At 37.4% G+C, this 8432-nt stretch overlaps 1 non-coding gene across 1 annotated transcript; it reads left to right on the top strand.

The window, feature by feature from the left end:
• The first annotated feature begins 3442 nt into the window (after positions 1-3442).
• On the top strand, positions 3443-3549 carry LOC141723208 (small nucleolar RNA R71). The gene has a single exon (XR_012576195.1). It is a non-coding gene; the product is annotated as a small nucleolar RNA R71 (small nucleolar RNA).
• Positions 3550-8432: the final 4883 nt, after the last annotated feature.

Genomic DNA, 8432 nt, shown 5'->3' with positions numbered 1-8432 from the left:
AGAACATAAGCAGTAATAATAACATAGAATCTTAGTTCTCCTTCTTAATCAGTATTAAGGGAACAATTCTAAATTTGATCATGTTCAATATACATAAAGTATACTAGTATTATTTATTAGTCAATATAAACTAATCTAAATAATACTACAGCGATACCAGTGGATTGTCCAATACCACCTGTGCTGTGAACCTTATTATATTATATAACCGTATTTAACAATCTAATATTCTGTATCCCATTTGATACTAGATTGTTCACAATATATAATATTAGACAACATGTAAACATTCAAATGATTCTCAAATAAACTGGCCAGAAATAAATGTACATACTTCAAATAAATATTTTCAGTATACACTAACATAGTAGACCACATGAAATATGTTGTTCTTCCTCTGCCCAAGAACTGCTCCAACTGTATAGTCACTTGCATCGTACATCATCTCAAAACGTTCATTTCAATCAGGTGCAGTTATGACTGGTGCCATGATTAAACTCTTCTTCAATGTCTCAAAAGCTACAAGGCACTCGTCATCAAACTTGAAAGGGACATCCTTTTCTAGCAAACTACATAATGGCTTCAAAATCTTAGAGAAGTCTTTCATGAAACGCCTATAGAAACCCGCATGACCAAGAAAACTGCGAATTCCCTTAACATAAATGGGTGGAGGGAGATTCTCTATGGCCCCTACCTTGGCCTTCTCCACCTCAAGACCCTTACTAGAAACCTTGTGCCCGAGAATAATGCCCCGAGACACCATAAAGTGACATTTTCTCAATTGAGAACCAGATTGGTCTCAACGCACCACTTGAGAACGTGTCCGAGATTTTGCAAGCATTCATCATAAGAATCGCCAAAGACTGAGAAGTTATCCATGAACACCTCCACAATCTGGCCAATCATATCAGAAAAGATGGCCATCATGCATCTCTGAAATGTGGCTGGTGCACCATACAGACCAAAAGAAACTTGTCTGAAGGCAAATGTACCAAATGGACAAGTGAAGGTAGTTTTCGCCTGATCTTCTAGAGCGATACAAATCTGATTGTAACTTGAATAACCATCCAGAAGACAATAGTACTCATGACCGGCCAACCTCGCAAGCATCTGATCAATGAAGGGCAAAGGGAAGTGATCCTTTCTAGGGGTTTTATTTAGCTTCCTGTAGTCCATGCAAACTCTTCACCCCGTGACTGTTCTAGTAGGAATAAGTTCATTCTTCTAATTTTGCTACCATAGTAATTCCACCTTTCTTTGGCACACATTGAACCGGTCTTACCCATGAATTATTAGAAATAGGGTAGATGATCCCTGCATCTAGACACTTAAGAATTTCCTTATTCACTACCTCCTTTATGATTGGATTAAGTCTTCTTTGCTGCTCAACCGTAGGCTTGCTACCTTCCTCTAGCAGAATTTTATGCATGCAGTAAGAAGGTTTGATTTCATTGATATCTTCTATAGTCCATCCAATTGCCGATTTGAACTCTCTCAGAATCCTCAAAAGCTTTTCCTCATCACTACCTGAAAGGTCAGATGCAATAATAACAGGCAGAGTAGATGCATCACCTAAAAACACATACCTCAAATACTCATATAAGGGATTAAGCTCAAGAGTGGGAGCTTCCTCAATAGATGGCTTGAGGCGTTTAGGAGCTTTGTTCAATTCCGCCATTCCCATTGATTCAAAAGGCATATCAATCTTCCTCTTCCAGGGAGAAGCATTTAAATATTGCAATTGTTCTTCACCTTCATCATCTTCACTATCTAAATTTCCCAACAAGGCTTTTTCTAAGACATCGGACCCTAGCAATTGATCAAGTTCCGACGTGACCACCAAATCGACCAACTCCACTTTTAAGCACTCCTCATTATCAGTAGGAAATTTCATATCATTGAACACATTAAAAGTAACATCCTGATCCAGAACTCGCATTGTAAGCTCACCCTTCTGCACATCTATCAAGGTTCGGCCAGTTGCCAAGAAAGGTCTTTCCAAGATTATGTGAATCTTGTTATCCTCCTCGAAATCCAGAATTACGAAATCAGCAGGGAAGATGAGTTTATCAACCTTAACCAAGACATCCTCTACAATACCTCATGGATATGTAATAGAACGGCCGGCTAACTGCAAGGTCATATAAGTCAGTTTGGGATCACGTAAGTCCAACTGCTTGAAAATTGACAAAGGCATCAGATTGATGCTAGCTCCCAAGTCACATAAGCATCTGTCAAAAGACACTTTTCCAAAAGTACACGGAAGAATGAAACTTACTGGGTCTTTAAACTTCAGAGGCAACTTCTGTTGCAGCACATCACTGCATTCCTCCGTGAGAGCGACAGTCTCTAAATCATCTAGCTTCACTTTCCGAGAGAGAATATCTTTCATAAACCTTGCATAACTAGGCATCTGCTCAAGAGCCTCAGGGAAATGTATGTTGATATGAAGTTTCTTGAACACCTCCAGAAACTTCTCAAATTGCTTGTCCAGCTTCTTCTTCTGCAGCTGCTTAGGAAAGGCGGTTGACGATAGATCTGTTTATCCCATGTATTACCCTCAGGAGGAGTGTGCTCAATAGTAGTCTTCCTTGGTTCCACTTCTAATTCCTGCTGCTCTACTTCTTTCTCAGCCTCAGCTTCTTCAGTCAACACTTGAGTTTGTTCGGGATTCGTAACCTTTCCAGACCTCAAAGTGATTGCCTTTACTTGCTCCTTAGCTTCCCTCTTTTCTGGAACTTCATTGTCACTGGGTAGTGTACCAGACTGACAATTTAGCAAGGCATTGGCAATTTGCCCAATTGAATTTTCCAAGGTCTTGATAGAAATAGCTTAACTTTTGCACATAAGCTTCAACTCTTCTAATTCAGATTTTTCATTAGCTTGTTACAGCTGGAGTTGTTGTCTTGATGCATACTGCGGTTGTTGAAAACCCGGGGGGTTGTACTGTTTAGCTGGATATTGCTGATAAGGCTGTTGAACTGCATTCTGAGTGTTGCTCCAGCTGAAATTAGGATGATTGCGGTTGTTGGGATGACAGGTGGCTGACATTGGTTTCTGCAATCGCTGGAAGTTGCTAGAAAACTGAGCTGATTCACTAGAAATTGTGCATTGATCAGTCTCATGGTCACCAGCACATAGTTCGCAGACACTGGTGATTTGATTGAGTCCATAATTAGTCAAAGTGTCCACCTTCATCGTCAAAGCCTTAAGTTGAGCAGCGATAGCAGTTGCTGCATCCAACTCCAAAAATCCTACGCCTTTTCCCTGAGTCAACCTTTGAGAAGGATTCTGGTACTCATTAGCAGCCATCAGTTCAATAAGTTCATAAGCTTCATCGTAGCTCTTAGCCCACAAGGATCCTCCTGATGCTGCATCAAGCATGGGTCTAGAAGTAGCACCCAATCCATTGTAGAAACAGTTGATAATCATCCAATCAGGCATGCCATGGTGTGGGCACTTTCTTAGAAAGTTCTTATATCGATCCCAAGCCTCACACAGAGATTTCCCAGTTTTCTGAGCAAACTGAGTAAGAGCATTACTGATTGCAGCAGTCTTTGCCATATGGAAGAATTTACTGAGAAACGTTTGAGCAAGATCTTCCCAAGTGGTGATAGACCCTGCTGATATAGAATGTAACCAGCACTTAGCCTTATCCCTTAGAGAGAATGGGAAGAGTCGCAGCTTGAAAGCATCTTCAATCACATCATTGAACTTGAAAGTGTCATAGATCTCGATGAAATCTCTGATGTGCATGTTGCGGTCTTCAATAGGAGAACCTCCAAACTAAAATGAGTTCTATATCATCTGAATCGTGCTTGACTTGATCTCAAAAGTGTTAGCCCTGATGGCTGGTCTGATGATGCTTGACTGAATGTCATTAATCTTAGGCTGAGAATAGTCCATCAAAGCCTTCGGATTTTCCACTTGATCACCCATATATAGTAGAGCTGGTTCTTCAACTTTCTCTTCCTCTTCTACCTTCTTTTCTTCCTCAAAAACTTCCTTACGAACTACCACAAGTTCTTCCTTGACTTCATCCAGTGTTCTCTTACGAGTACGCGAACGCATATACATACACTCTCACTAGAGTACCTGAAATAAAACAAGGAACAAATAGGCAACAATGTTCGAGTCAATGAACTTTAACGACCACTGATGGAAAATACATAAAGTAATAATTAACACTGCAGTCCCCGTCAGCGGCGCCAAAAACTTATTAGTCGCTAAACACGCGCTAATATTACACGCAATTATACGAGTTCACAAGTAGTAATAAATCTTTTCTAGTTCGTTCCCACATAGACTGTATTGGTTAACTAATTAATTCACGCACTTAAGCAACAATGTATGGTTATTATTCAATGCTAAGACGATAACAAATTGAGGTTGTTTATAACTAAGAATTAAGCTAACAATTATAACTACGAGAATAAGATTGATTAAATTAATATATATGACAAACATGGGATCCTAACTTCATTAAATACTTCATTCAATAGCCTTATTGTTCTCAACCTTAGCATGCAATGGTGATGACACTAATCAGATAACACGAAACTGAGAAACGCCAAATTTCGTTGCACGAGTACCATGCTACCAGACATCCACAAAAGAGATAGAAGTTGAATAAACACCAATCATATTGAGACCCTATATGTCTATAGAATTGGACAACATAAAGGTTTAAGCACAAGTTATCTATCTTGATTACACATGGAAAGTAAGATAATTAAAATTACCTATGAATCATGCATAACAATAACACATGAACCAAGGCTAGCATGGCAAGTTCTAAATCCTTAAATTCACCGTCGCTTCATTAAGAATTAACATACTATCTTATAAGTTCACGACGCTCATAAGACGAATACGCACACCAATATTAGGATATCAATCAATCACCATATACTAAGGTATCAAAACAATTTAACTAAAGAAATTCATAAATAAATCCGCTAAAACCCCACGATAACGATTAGCCCATAATCGGACTCATCATCAACGTGGGTTCCGATGAAAGCATGGTAAAGAAATGTAGTCTTTATAATGAATAAATAAAACCAAGTACAAACAAGAGTAAAGGTTCACAAGTAAGAAAACTAGCATCCAAATACAATTTAAAACAAATATTCACAAGTAAAAACAAGATCTTCTTCGTCTTCGTTGAATCGTGCTAAGAACGGTCTTCTTGCGGTTCTCCTTGCGCTCTGGTATGTCTCTCTCTTGAAAACTTTCTTATTTGAATATATATAGCAGCCTTTTGCAATCTGGAAGTCTCCCCACTTAGAATCGAATTGGAATCAGGATTCATATTTTTTGCACTGGCGTGGCCACGCGCTATCACAGCGCGGGCGCGCTGTCATTCTGGAATCCTGGCGCGGCCGCGCGCTATCACAGCGCGGGCGCACCGTCCTTCTGGGAAAAACTCAGATTTCATCTTTTTCCTTGCTGCTTCGAGCCAGCTTTCCACGAGCTTTTATTACAACACCACATTGACACCAAATTAGCACCAAAACAATACTAATTCACTTGATTCACAGATTAATGCCTGAAATGCAAAAACACTAGAAAACATATTAAAACACTTAACAACTTGAGTATAAATTCATTAATTCGAAGCTTATTAGAGCATTATAAAGTGTCATAAATGCCACTCAACACCAATCCAGTCAGCCAAGTCGGCAGTGGATTGCAAGTCCTGTGACAGGAGACACAATGGTTCGTGCAAAAAGAATGTTCAATGTTTTAAATGTGGTCATAAGCGTGATTTTGCATCGGAATGCAATCCAAAAAATTGAGGAGTTACTTGTTACAATTGTGGGAAGGTTGGGCTTATTGCAAGGAGTTGTGGAACGGCTACTCAAGGTACTACATCCCAAGGGCCAACATCCAACACAGCTAGAGGCAGAACCTTCAAAGTGACCAAGAGATCAAATGCCTAGGACTCGGACGTAGTTGCATGTGCATTTTCTCTCAACTCCATACCTCTTAAAGTTTTATTTGATTCAGAGGCGTCTAAGCCTTTTTTACCAAGGAAATTTGTGAGTAAAATGATTATGATATTAGAAGACTTAGTTGAGCCTTTAACCTTAAAAGTGGCCAATCAAGGTGGACTTTCAGTGAGTCACCTCTGTCTTAACTGTCAATTAGAATCCATGCATATTCTTTTCAGCTGATCTGATACCCTTCGATCTAGGAGAGTTTAATGTGATTTTAGTAACGGATTGGTTGTCCTGTCATAAGACAAAGATTGATTTTCAGAAAAAGCGAATGGTAAAGGGTATTGAAGCCAATAGTAAGGTAAGTTTCTAGGGGTAGAAGCAAGATAAGAAGTTCTTCAAATCATGCAAGAAAAGGAGTAATAACCTAAGAAAGTACTTAAACTGGAAGAAATTCGAGTAGTAAGTGAATGACCCGGAGTCTCTCCAGATGAATCACTAAGATTACCTTAGATAATGGGATAGAAATTCTCATAGATATAGTAATTTGAACTAAACCAGTGCCAAAACTCCATGTTGTATGATCAGTGGGAATGAAAGAATTAGTTAAGTAACTGTAGAAGTTATTGGAAAGGGAAGTGATCATACTGGATATATCTCCGTGGGATGTACTAGTAATGTAATGGAAGAAGAGGGATGGAATTATGAGATTATGTACCGATCATCGGAAGTTTAACAAGATGACGAATGAGAATAAGTAACCCTTATATAAAAACTGATTACTTGTATGACCTAATTTAAAGAGCGTATTAGTTCTCGAAGGTTAACTGAAGATCCAGCCTGAGGATGTATCAAAGACTGCGGTTAGAATGGGACATGGACATTACAAGTCCTGGTGATGTTATTTGGATCAATAAGTGTACCAGTCAGTGAACATGGTGTATAAGGAGTGCTTGGATAATCAAATGGTATTTATTGATAACATCCTCAGCTACTCAAAGATTAAGAAATTCTGTGTAGAACTCCCACGGATTTCCTTACGAAGATTAGAAGGAAAGCAACTATACGTTATGTTTTCAAGTATGAATTTTGGCTAAGATTAACAAAATATTCCGATTATTCCATTAACAACCACTTAAGCAAAGCTGTTGTAGTAATAGATGCCTTGTGCAGAAGAAAAAAATTGAATGCAATTAAGATAGTTGAGGAGTTAATAAAAGAAATGGAAAGAGTGGAGGTTGAAGTTCAAATACCTAAAGGTTATAAGAAGTGAATATATGAGATTACTTTCCAACCTTAACTGATGGAAAGGAGTTCGAGATGCTCGAATGTTTGAAACTAAGTTAAAAATAAGTACCACTTATCATCCATAGATGAAGGGTCAAAGCGAGTGAACGATTTAGACCATGTAAGTTATCATGCTAATAGGAGAATGCTACCTTATGAAACCTTATAAGAACGTAAATATAGAACTCCGCTTTATTGAGATAAAGTGGGGGAAAGGAAGTGGTCTAGTCCTAAGTTATCACCAGGGACGTAGGGGTATTTGTTTATAAAAGAATTGAAGCAGCTCAGAATAGACAGAGAAAGAACGCGGACTTGTATCGGAAGGATATGAAGGATAAAAATAGGATCAATGGTATTGTTAAAGGTGTTACCTTAAAAAAGGATTAATTAGGGTTGAACAAAAGGATAGCTGGGTCCTAGATATATGGGTCCGTTTGAGATACTAAGACAAACGTGTTAAGTTACCTATGAGTTAGTGTTGTTATTATAGTTGAAGCATACTCAGGGTGTGTTTTACGTTTTTATGTTAAAAGAATATATCCTTAATTTGAACCAAGGTAATACATATATAATCAATCTAAATTCTAGATCGTAAAGAGAGACCTTAGAAATAAATCTATTCCTATAATGAGTATACCTTAAGAGAATCCTCGAGTAGAAGAGTCTACTTGAGAGTTAGAGTCAGATATGCTTAACAAATTTCCTCACTTGTTTAGTTAAATCAGCATCTGAGGAAATAATCTTTTAAGAGGGGAAGGATATTGCGACTCGTATATTATTTTTATTATTTAAAGATATAACTGTTGAATAATTAAATAAATAAACTATATATATCGACTATGTTAGTTGTGTGTTGCTTAATATTATTTATGTGTGGTTTATTGGTATCCAGGGTTATGTGCGTATGTACTTATTGAGTTATACTGATTTGTTTTCACTTTTAAAAGTGGATTTATTGCAAATTTATTTGCATAAATATTTGGATTATATCAAAAATTATTTTTATGATTTTATAATTTTAATAATTATTTTGAGATTTTATAAAATTTAGAAATCAATATTTTATTGATTATTTATCTTTAAATAATTTTTCGAATTACATTTATTTATAAAATCTCTATTTAATTCCAGAATGTTTGAAAAATTACGATACTCATATTTTATTAAGTTTGGATTATTCCGAAAATTTTAAAATTACCCACG

The sequence above is a fragment of the Apium graveolens genome, chromosome 4 (genome assembly GCF_009905375.1).
Source record: "Apium graveolens cultivar Ventura chromosome 4, ASM990537v1, whole genome shotgun sequence".
Classification (NCBI taxonomy): Eukaryota; Viridiplantae; Streptophyta; class Magnoliopsida; order Apiales; family Apiaceae; genus Apium; species Apium graveolens.
Note: the sequence above shows the minus strand (reverse complement) of the source record. Positions and strands in the feature narration are given on the sequence as shown.